General features: G+C 35.6%; 1 long non-coding RNA gene across 1 annotated transcript in view; it reads left to right on the plus strand.

Annotated features, from left to right (window-relative positions):
- The first annotated feature begins 856 nt into the window (after positions 1 to 856).
- LOC309804647 overlaps positions 857 to 12,439 on the plus strand; it is a 61,548-nt gene continuing 49,965 nt past the window's right edge. The window contains exon 1 of the long non-coding RNA XR_014294150.1: positions 857 to 923. This is a non-coding gene — a long non-coding RNA (uncharacterized lncRNA). The remainder of the gene's footprint in view (positions 924 to 12,439) is intronic.

The following is a 12,439-nucleotide window of genomic DNA, read 5'->3' on the forward strand; positions in this document are numbered from 1 at the left end:
TGGTCTATACTAGAATATGCTCTATAGGTGTTCTGTTGTTATTGGATAGAATATTCTGTATGTGTCTGTTAGGCTACTGTACATAGGGCTATTGAATGGCCTACAAAGTTTCCTGAGTTCTCTAGCTAGGTCCCCTGTTCAGACAGGCTTAAGGCTACCCAGAAATGAGTGGGGCTATAAATGAGTGCAGCAAGCAGCTCCAAAGCCATTAAAGCTCTTTGTCGTCTTAACTCAAGGTGACCCACTCCCCAAGTTCTCTGGCTGAATAAGCCACTGGCTTTGCTTTGCAAACTATCAGCTCTGCCTTCCTTTCCACTTGAGTTCCACTGGGCCACACATGTACCAGGAGTTGTCACCAGTTCTTCTGGTCAGATAGGGCCAGAAGACACTTTTCACAGTGAGTGGAGCTGTGTCTCAGCTCCTAGTGGAGCTATGTCTCAGCTCCTTTGCCTAGGCAGGAGGGTGAAGGTCCACTCCATGTTACTATCAATTTCCCAAAAAATGCTTTCTAGTTGGGAGAGGCCCAGAACTATCACTAGCCTTGGCTATGAATTAACCTCCTTGCCTGGGCATAGCACAAGAATACTCTAGTCCTGATACTGAATTTGCTCTGGGGATGATCAACTCTGTCTGCCCTTCTCATGGCTTGAGCACCTTTGGGCTGCATAGCTTCCAAGAGTAGTCACCAGCCCCCCTAGTCAGATGGGGCAGGAAGACACTCTCTACAGTGGGTGTGGCTGTGACTCAGCTTCTTGCCTGGGTATAAACATCCTAGACTCTAGGGTCAGCAAAACTCCTTGTTTGAAGATGTGAACAGGCAGGTCTGCATCCTGTCAAGTTCCCTGGTCAAAGTGTACCCCTGACTTGGTTCTGCAGGTGAGCAAAGCCACTGGTTGGGATTACTTACTACTTGGGCACTGCAGGTATGAACTTTGTCAACCAAAATCTGTGTGCTGGTTGTTTCAAGCCCCTCCCCCCTTTCTCCATCACAGTCAGATTCCCAGTAATCACAACCCACAGGTTCCCCTGAAATCCTCATGGTATGAAACCAGAGCAGGGGCTCCCACAAAGCAGCCCCAATGCTAAGAAGTGTTGGTTGTTCCTCCTGGGTTCTCTTTTCCCACTGGAGGTACTGGAGGCTCAGGGGAGGTTGTGTCATGTGATGCTGCTGCACTGGCTTCAGGGAGGGACAGTGTGGTCAGTGTGTAGTCACTTCACTTATCCTTCCACTGCAATCTGTCTTGATCTCTGTAGGGAAAGGGTGGTGCTCCATCCTCACCCCTGTGTTCTAGGATTCTCTCAGTGATGTATTGTTTTATTATCAGTTGTTAGTTGTTCTTCTGAGGGAGAATGAAGTCAGGCACAACCTATTTCATCATTTTGGTGATGGCACTCCCCCCAATATTATTGATCATAAATAGTGTTATTTTTGACAGTTTTATTTTCTAATATTTTGTTTCCACTATATGGAAAAACAATGCTGATTTTTGTATATTGACTTGGAATTCAGGGACTTTATTGAAATCATGTATTTACTGTTGATGTTTATAATTTAATTGTAGATTATTTTGATTCTATGGTAACAATTTTTGAAAATAATGATACTTCTATGTGGTTATATGTCTTTGTCAATCCTTTGATTTCTTTTTTTTTTCTTATTGCAAAGACTAAGACTGTGTGTACAGTGTTTAATGCTGATAAAATTTGTAGATTGTTGAACATTTATTTGTGCCTGATCTTAAAGGAAAATTTTCAAACTGCTGAAAAAATTATGTAATATAGGTCAGTAACTGATACCTTATTACCAGATTAAAAAGTATTTCTTTGGGTCTGAATATCCTAAGATTTTTTTTGAAACACAAATAGATGTTAAAAAATATCAATTTTGTCTGCATATATTGATATAATAACATTTATTTTTAATAATATTAATAGGGTGAATACATTGTTTCTTTGTGGTATGTGCAACTTGTATTCTGAGATTAAAATAAAATTGGCCATGACTTAGTCACCATTCTGTGTATCATCTGATTAAGTTTGATAATATTTTCTCAATGATATTTCATCTATTTATCTTTAAGAGTTAAAATGCCCTTCACAGGTTGTTGAATCAAGCTTACATTGGCCTTATAAAATGAGATTAATAGTATGATTCAGCTAAAATATTTTCTATTTACATTTGAGTACTTTCATCTATGGTTTATCTGGTAGTGTTTTGTTTAATTTCAAATATTTGTAGATTTGTTCTTAGTTAAATTTTTGCTATTTATTTCTAGCTTAGTTCCACTATGTATAGAGATCATAACTGTATGTTTTAAAACATTTATAATTAGATAATATCTACTATATGGCTGAAGAAAAGTCAGTTAAAGTAACTATTCTGAGTACATTTGTGTACTTTTTAGTTGTGGAGTGTGTTATTCAATATATGTCAATCTAGGTTGTTTGAATCATCCATCTTTTTATAATTTGTTAATATACTTGCTTTGTGAGTTTTTAAGAGAGGCATGGTAAAAAATCTAACTTTTTTATATGCTTGAATATTTACCTCTTAGTTATTTCAAACATATATATATATATATATATATATATATATTAGGGCCATGAACATGCAAAGCTAATTGTTGTATTTCCTATGGAATAAACTTTTGATCTTTAAGACACAACCTATTTTTCCTTCTAGTTAAATTTCTCCTTAACATCTTCCTGAGCAGGTATTTCAAGAGTTAAACCATCTTGATTAATGTCCGTGAGCTATATTTCTCCATTCTATTAATTCCTCATTTTTCTTATCTTTTAGTAAAGTTGGTTTCTTATAAATTACATATGGTTGGGTCATGTTTTATATTCCCTCAGGAAAGCTTTGTCAATTTAATTTGAGAATTTATTTCATTGAATAGGATGTAATGACTTATGTATCTGAGTAATACTATCTTTTATTTGTCCCACTTGTACCATATTTCTTTTTAATCTTCTTTCTTTTGGATTTTTAAAAATTGCATTTCAGTTCTATATGATTTTATAGTTATACATTCTTTTACTTTTCTTAATGAGGTTAATTATAGATTATAACATGCATCTATGAGTTTTTTAACTTCCAAAAAATTGAAAGATATTAGAACATTTTTACCATTTTCCATTTCCTCATTGAATATGCTATTATTGTTTTCTGTTACATCTATCTATATATATGCATATGTTTATATGTGTATGTGTCTGTGTATATTTGTGTAATGTTATGTAAGTATAATTAAACTCCATAAAATTTTGACAGTAGTATTCATTTAGAAGTGCCACATCTTAGAGTTTCTACTCCTCTTTATTCCTTCCTATGCCTCAAAATTGCAATGTTAGATTATTTTTCTTCTGCCTAAAAGTCAACCTTTAAAAATAGTAGTATGAGACTAAAGATGACAAATGTTCTTTTTTTGTCTATTTCTTTATTTAAAAAAATTAATATCTTTATTGGAGTATAATTTCTTTACAGTGTTGTGTTAGTTTCTGCTGTATAACAGAGTGAATCAGCTATATGTATGCATATATCACCATATCCCCTTCCTCTTACATCTCCCTCTCACCCTCCCTAACCCACCCCTCAGGTGATCACAAAGCAGCGAGCTGATCTCCCGGTGCTATGAAGCTGCTTCACACTAGCTATATATTTTACATTTGGCAGCATATATATGTCAACACTACTCTCTCATTTCATCTCAGCTTACCCTTCCCCCTCCCCATGTCCTCAAAACCATCCTATATGTCTGCATCTTTATTCCTGTCCTTCCCCTATGTTCTTCAGAACATTTTTTAAAATTTCATATATATGTTTTAGCATACAGTATTTATTTTTCTCTTTCTGACTTACTTCATTTTGTATGACAGAATCTAGGTGCATCCACCTCACTACAAATAACTCAATTTTGTTTCTTTTTATGGCCGAGTAATATTCCATTGTTATATATGTACCATACCTCTTTATCCATTCATGTGTCAGTGGACATTTAGGTTACTTCCATGTCCTGGCTATTGTAAATAGTGCTGCAATGAATACTGTGGAACATGTTTGTTTTTATCATAAATGCGTGTTGAAATTTTTCAAAAGCTTTTTCTGCATCTGTTGAGATTATCATACATTTTTTGTCCTTCAGTTTGTTAATATGGTGTATCACATTGATTGTTTTGCATATCCTGAAGAATCTTTGCATTCCTGGAGTAAACCCCACTTGATCCTGTTGTATGATCCTTTTCATGTGCTGTTGAATTCTGTTTGCTAGAGTTTTGGTGAGGATTTTTGCATTTCTATTCACCAGTGATATTGGTCTGTAGTTTTTTTTTTGTGACATCTTTGTCTGGTTTTGGTATCAGGGTGATGGTGGCCTTCTTGAATGATGTGGGAGTGTTCCTCCTTCTACTATATTTTGGAAGAGTTTGAGAAGGATATGTGTTAGCTCTTCTCTAAATGTTTGATGGAATTCATCTGTGAAGCCATCTGGTCCTAGGCTTTTGTTTGTTGGAAGAATTTTTTTTTTTTTAAATATTGACTTAAACATCCATCTTATTTATTTATTTAGATGTTGGGGGTAGGAGTTTATTAATTAATTTATTTATTTTTGCTGTGTTGGGTCTTCGTTTCTGTGTGAGGGCTTTATCTAGTTGTGGCAAGCGGGGGCCACTCTTCATTGCGGTGCGCGGGCCTCTCACTATCGCGGCCTCTCCCGCTGCGGAGCACAGGCTCCAGACGTGCAGGCTCAGCAGTTGTGGCTCACGGGCCCAGTTGCTCCGCGGCATGTGGGATCCTCCCAGACCAGGGCTCGAACCCGTGTCCCCTGCATTAGCAGGCAGACTCTCAACCACCGCACCACCAGGGAAGCCCCTGTTGGAAGAATTTTAATCACAGTTTCAATTTCAGTGTTTGTGATTATTCTGTTTATTTTTTTCTATTTCTTCCCGATTCAGTCTTGGCAGGTTGTGCTTTTCTAAGGATTTGTCCACTTCTTCCAGGTTGTCCATTTTATTAGCATATAGTTGCTTATAGTAATCCTTCATGATTCTTTGTATTTCTACAATGTCACTTGTTACTTCTCCTGTTTCATTTGTAATTCTATTGATTTGAGTCTTCTCCCTTTTTTTCCTGATGAGTCTGGCTAATGTTTTATCAATTTTGTTTATCTTCTTAAAGAACTAGCTTTTAGTTTTGTTGATCATTGCTATCATTTCCCTCATTTCTTTTTCATTTATTGCTGATCTGATCATTTTGATTTCTTTCCTTCTACTAACTTTGGGGTTTTCTTGTTCTTCTTTCTCTGATTGCTTTAGGTGTAAGGTTAGGTTGTTTATTTGAGATGTTTCTTGTTTCTTGAGGTAGGATTGTATTGTTATAAACTTCCCTCTTAGACCTGCTTTTGCTGCATCCCATAGGTTTTGGGTCGTCGTGTTTTCATTGTCATTTCTTTCTAGGTATTTTTTAATTTCCTCTTTGTTTTCTTCAGTGATCTCTTGGTAATTTAGCACTGTATTGTTTAGCCTCCATGTGTTTGTGTTTTTTACAGATTTTTTACTGTAATTGTTATGTAGTCTCATAGCACTGTGGTTGGAAAAGATGCTTGATACAATTTCAATTTTCTTAAATTTCCTGAGGATTGATTTGTGACCAAAGATATGGTCTATCCTGGAGAATGTTCCATGAGCACTTGAGAAAAATGTGTATTCTGTTGTTTTTGGATGGAATGTCCTATAAATATCAGTTAAGTCTATCTGGTCTAGTGTGTCTTTAAAGCTTGTGTTTCCTTAATTATTTTCATTTTGGATGATCTGTCCATTGGTGAAAGTGGGGTATTAAAGTCCCCTACTATGATTGTGTTACTGTCAATTTCCCCATTTATGGTTGTTAGTATTTGCCCTATATATTGAGGTTCTCCAATATTGGGTGCATAAATATTTACAACTGTTTTACCTTCTTCCTGGATTGATCCTTTTATCATTATGTAGTGTCCTTCTTTGTCTTCTGTAATAGTCTTTATTTTAAAGTCTATTTTTTCTGACATGAGAATTGCTACTCCAGCTCTCTTTTGACTTCCATTTACATGGAATATATTTTTCGACCATCTCACTTTCAGTCTGTGTCCCTAGGTCTGAAGTGGGTCTCTTGTAGACAGTGTATATATGGGTCTTCTTTTTGTATCCATTCAGCCAGTCTATGTCTTTTGGTTGGAGCATTTAATCCATTTATATTTAAGGTAATTATTGATATGTATGTTCCTATTGCCATTTTCTTAATTGTTTTGGAGGGTTTTTTTGTAGGTCTTTTCCTTCTCTTGTGTTTTCTGCCTAGAGAAGTTACCTTAGCATTTGTTGTAAAGCTGGTTTGGTGGTGCTGAATTCTCTTAGCTTTTGCTTGTCTGTAAAAGTTTTAATTTCTCCATTGGAAATGAATGAGACCCTTGCTGGGTAGAGCAATCTTTGTTGTAGGTTTTTTTCCCTTTCATCATTTTACATATGTCCTGCCACACCCTTCTGGCTTACAGAGTTTCTGCTGAAAGATCAGTTGTTAACCTTATGGGGATTCCCTTGTATGTTGTTTGTTGTTTTTCCCTTTCTGCTTTTAATATTTTTATTTTGTATTTAATTTTTGATAGTTCGTGTATTGCCATGTTTATCCTTTGTTTTATACAGTATGTGACTCTCTGAACTTCCTGTACTTGACTATTTACTTACCCATGTTAGGGAAGTTTTCAACTATAATCTCTTCAAACATTTTCTAAGACCCTTTCTTTTTCTCTTCTTCTTCTGGAACCCCTATAAATTGAATGTTGGTGCATTTAATGTTGTCCCAGAAGACTCTGACACTGTCCTGAATTATTTTCATTCTTTTTTCTCTATTCTGCTCTGGGGTAGTTATTTCCAATATTTTATCTTCCAGGTCACTTGTCCATTCTTCTGCCTCAGTTATTCTGCTATTGATTCCTTCTAGAGAGTTTTTAATTTCATTTATTGTGTTGTTCATCATTGTTTGTTTGCTCTTTAGTTCTTCTTGTCCTTGTTACATGTTTCTTGTATTTTATCCATTCTATTTCCAAGATTTTGGATCATCTTTACTATCATTACTGTGAATTCTTTTTTAGGTTGACTGCCTGTTTCCTCTTCATTTGTTTAGTCTGGTGGGTTTTTACCTTGCTCTTTCATCTGCTGCATATTTCTCTGTCTTCTCATTTTGTTTAACTTACTGTGCTTGGGGTCTCCTTTTCACAGGCTGCAAGTTCGTAGTTCCCATTGTTTTTGGTGTCTGTACCCAGTGGATGAGGTTGGTTTAGTGGCTTGTGTAGGCTTCCTGGTGGAGGCGCCTGGTGCCTGTGATCTGGTGGGTGTGGCTGCATCTTGTCTTTCTGATGGGGAGGGTCACATCCGGTGGTGTGTTTGGGGGTGTCTGTGTAGTTAGTATGATTTTAGGCAGCCTCTCTGCTAATGGGTGGGGTTGTGTTCCTGTCTTACTAGTTGTTTGGCATGGGGCATACAGCAGTGGAGCTTGCTGGCTGTTGGTAGACCTATGTCTTAGTGTTGAGGTGAGGATCTCTGGGCAAGCTCTCACTAAGTGATATTACTGGGGGCCAGAATGTCTCTGGTGGTGGTCCAATGTCCTGAACTTGGCTCTTCCACCTCAGAGGCTTAGGACTAACACCAGGCCAGAGCACCAAGACCCTGTCAGCCACATGGCTCAGGGTCGTGAATTAAAAGATTCCTTTTTTTTTAAATTTAATGCTATGTGAGTCTGGAATTTTGGAGAAGTTTGTTTTAAAATATGTTTTCTTTGTTTGGGAGGGTGAAATTTTATGGTTATATACAGTTTTCAATTTATGTTACTCATTCATAAGTCAAATTAATAATTTTTAAAACAAAAGCAAAATCAATCCTGCATTATTATTCACTCTTTTACATTTTAAAGATAAAAAGTTTCATTTATAAAAGAGTTTTGCAAACTGTTATGAAAGTTGGAATGATTGGGCATTTGAAACCAAGAATATTTAATAATTAAGTTAAAAAAAGCCCACGAGAATGCCATCAAAAGTCAAATATTATTACAATAGTTGTAAATGTCATACAGGTCTGCTATTAATTTTACTGGTATTCTTTAGGTAGCATCTGAAAAAGTAATTTTTCTGTAAAATTTTACTCAAAATATTCATTTATTAGTCATTTATATTTAAAGATCTTTTTAAAAACCTATTCATATGTATAAACTTTTATATTTTTTATTTTAAAGTTTATTAGTGTAGAGAAACTCTTTTTACATTAAGTTAACTTGAAGCTAAAAGTATAGTTCTATACTTAAATATGGTATTTTACACTTCATTTTTTAAGTAAGCATATAAAAGTCCTGAAAAAAAATACTTATTCTAATTTTAAAAGGTATACACCTACATATATTCCTGAACATTCTTTTAATGATAAAATCTTGATTGTCATAGGAAAGTCCAAGCATATTTTAATAGTCTATAGAAGTTATCAGATGTGTAAGTACATGTTATCAAGTAATATTTGATATGTAGGACACAAATAAATGTTGCTGGAAACTTTTTCAATCTGATTTTTAAAAAAAATCTTATTTTAGTCTAAGTAGTACAACAGTGACGTTTCACTTTACACTTTTCCCCTTAATACAAGGTATGTCTTGCCTTCTCTGTTTATAATATTTATAAATATTTTCTTTCTAGCACTATTTCAGAAAATAAATTTAACTGCCGGCTTGGTAATACATTATTTATTAATACTTTTTTCTTTTAGAATCGTTTTAGGTTCACAGCAAATTTTAAGGGAAGATAGATTTCCCACATACCCCCTAACCCAGCACATGCATACTCTTCCCCATTATCAGCATCACTCATCAGAGTGGTAGATATGTTACAATTGGTAAAGCTACATTGATACATCATAATCTGGCAAAACCATAGTCAACCTTAGGGCTCACTCTAGTTGCTGTACAATTCTTTGTGTTTGGACAAACATATAATGACATAGATCCATCATTATGGTATCACACAGAGTATTTTCACTGCCCTAAAAATCCTCTGTGCTTTGCCTATTCACCCCTCCCTCTATCCAGTCCCAAGCAAACACTGATCTTTTTTACCTTCTCCATAGTTTTACCTTTTCCAGAATGTCATATTGTTGTAATCATACAATATGTAGCTTTTCAGACTGGCTTCCTACACTTATGAATATTATGTATATTATATGATATTATAATATATAATAGGATATATTATGTAATATATAATCCTGTTATAGATAATTACATTGTATATACAATATTATATATCAGTAATATACATAGGCATAAGTAATATGCATTTAAGATTCTTCCTGTCTTTTTATGGTTTGATAGGTCACTTCTTTTTAACATTGAATAATATTCTATTGTCTGAGTGTACCACTGATTTTTTATCCATTCATCTACTGAAGGACATCTTGATTGCATCCAAGTTATTTGGCAATTATGAATAAAGTTGAGTTAAACATCCTTGTGTAGGTTTTTGTGTGAAAATACATTTTCAACTCTTTGGGTAAATACCAACAGGTACAATTGCTGGATCATATGGTAAGAGTATGTTAGTTCTGTAAGAATCTAGCACACTGTCTTCCAAAATGTCTGTATTATTTTGCAATTCCACCAGCAATAAATGAGATTTCCTGTCGCTTCATATCTTCACCATCATTTGGTGTTGTCAGTGTTCTGGATTTTGGCCATTCTAATAGGTGTGTAATGATATCTCATTGCTGTTTTAATTTTCATTTGTCTTGATGACATATGATGTGGAGCATATTTGCTTATGCTTATTTTCAGTGAGGTGTCTGTTAAAGTCTTTGACTCATTTTTGGTCCTATGGTTTATTTTCTTATTATTGAGTTTTAAGAGTTCTTTGTATATTCTAGATAACAGTTCTTTACCAGATGTATCTTTTGCAAATATTGTCTTCCAGTCTGTAGATAGTCTCTCATTCTCTTGACATTGTCTTTTGCAGAGTAGAAGTTTTTAATTTAGTGGAATCCAGCTTATCAATTATTTCTTTTATGGATTATTCTCTTTGGTGTTGTATCTAAAATGTCATTGTCAAATCCAAGGTCGTCTAGGCTTTCTTCTATGTTACCTTCTCCAGCTTTTATAGTTTTGCCATTACAGGGAAGTCTGTGATCATATTGAGTTAATTTTTGTGAAGGGCACTAATATAAATTGTATTGTGTTTTCAATTTTAGATTCCACTTGTTTATTGCTGCTTTTTAGGAAAGCAATGAACTTTGTATATTAACTTTGTATCCTACAAACTTGCTACACTTGCCTACTTCCAGGAGATGTTTTTGTCTATTTTCTCAGATTTTATTACATAGACAAGCATGTCAGTGATTTTTTCAGTGGAGTGAGTGATTCAATGATATCTGATAAAATCTCACAGCTGTACCTTTCTCTAGGAAATGTACTAACTCTTACTAATTTGCAACTACATAAAGGGGAGCTGTGTTGTCCAAAAGATTATGCTGATGTGTGTGTGTGTGTGTGTGTGTCTTACCAAGGCATCCAGAGTACTTGCCACTTCCTCTGATCAGGTTTATTTAATATTATATCATAAATATAGAGGATCAATGTGATGTTCTGCAGAATATCTAAGTGTTGTAAGTATGGTGTAAGATAAACCATAAATATACTATGGGGCCTACCACAGATGTGATATTTCAGGAGTTTTAGTATTTTTGTGACATGCTGGGATATCCCTTGAAAAGGTAAATACAAGATAAGACAATCAGTACTTCCTGCCACTTTAAAAGAAACACAACACATGTTAGACTTCCTTGAGGTTTGCAGGCAGTATATTTAATGCTTGCAAGAAAACTCTGAAACTAAGATCTATTTATCAGGTTACATGAAGGGTTGCTTATTTTGAATATGGTTCTGAGCATGAAAAGTCTCTGCTGCAAGTTGACACTACAGTACAAGCAGCCTTGCCGCTCAGGCCATGTGAATAAACTGATCCCAAGGTATGAGAGGTTTAGGTGGTAAGAAGTTAGGCTGGTGACACCAATGACAAGGCCTAATAAGAGATTCACACACTGATCCTTAGAGTTCTGGCACAAAGACCTGCCATCTCCAGAAGATAATTATGCACCATTTGAAAAGTATTTCCTTACAAGAAACTTTACATCAATATACCAAGCAGTCAGGATTGACCACTAAGTTTAAGTTCAGGTGAGCCCAGAAGGCTATAGACTAGAAGTGGCCAATCTAGAACTGGGTTCAAGTGGTCCAGAGGGCACATGTAAACTGCACAAAAGACGATCAAACTCCCATGTTATTTTCCACTATTGTATTGATAATTTTTTGTCAAATGATATCTATGACCTTATTGGGATTTCCTATACCTAGCTGATGGAGAATGGAAAAGCCCAAGGTTAATACAAGGATAAATTAGCTTAGTATGGGTGTGCATGTCATGTTCTGCTTATGTTCTATAGTACTAAGCAAGCTTGACCCTGAAAGACAGTGGTGAAGGGTGTATTCTCAGTAGGCAGAGTTTGGGCAGTGTTACTGATCATCCACTTTGTATAGAAAGAGAATTGTCCTGAGGAAAGTATATACAAGAGGCATGTGGATGGACCTATAAGACACAAAATATACTATGTGAATATTTGCATCAAGAGTCAATGCCCTTCAGAGAGCATCAACTGCAGAAGAAGCATTAAACCACCAAGTGCACAAGACTCTATTAAATTAAGTGTCATTAAATGTCAGCCAGTCTTCATCACTGGGCATCCCAGTGCTTATGCCATAGATCATGAATGGAACAGCCATGGTAGTAGAGATGGAGGTCCAGCAGCTCATGATCTTAAACCAGCTTAATATCATTCTTGCTGGTGCTGAGTGTCTGACCTATCAGTACCAGAGAACAGTGCTGAGTCCACAGTACAGCACAATCCCTCAAGTAGGAGGACAAGTTATTTGGTGGAAATTTGGTTACAATGAACTCCTTAGAATCTGGAAAGGGCAATGACTTACCCTGAATTGTCACTCATTCTAGAAATAGTTTTGCTTTCCATTTGTGCTGTGCTTCAGCCAGCTCCACTACTTAAATACATACTAATGTGGGATCTCCTATAACATATCCTCAAACTAAGGGTTCTTAACAGCAAAAGGACTGCAGCAGCGTGCACATAACTATGGTTCAGCCACAAACTTCACTGTCCTGAAGCTGTTTGTCTGATAAAGCGGTTTCACAGCCTCTTGAAGAAACAGCTGAAATGCCAACTTGAAGATGAATCTCTGAAAGGATGAAATGCTGTCATTCAGAATGTGGAATAATCGTTAAAGTAATGGCTGTGATACACTGCGTTGTTTCCAATAGATGGAGTACATGGGTCTGGAAATGAAAGAATGGAAGTAGCAGTGGTTCCACTCTCC

Source organism: Mesoplodon mirus, assembly GCF_964341445.2.
Source record: "Mesoplodon mirus genome assembly, chromosome: 5".
Classification (NCBI taxonomy): Eukaryota; Metazoa; Chordata; class Mammalia; order Artiodactyla; family Ziphiidae; genus Mesoplodon; species Mesoplodon mirus.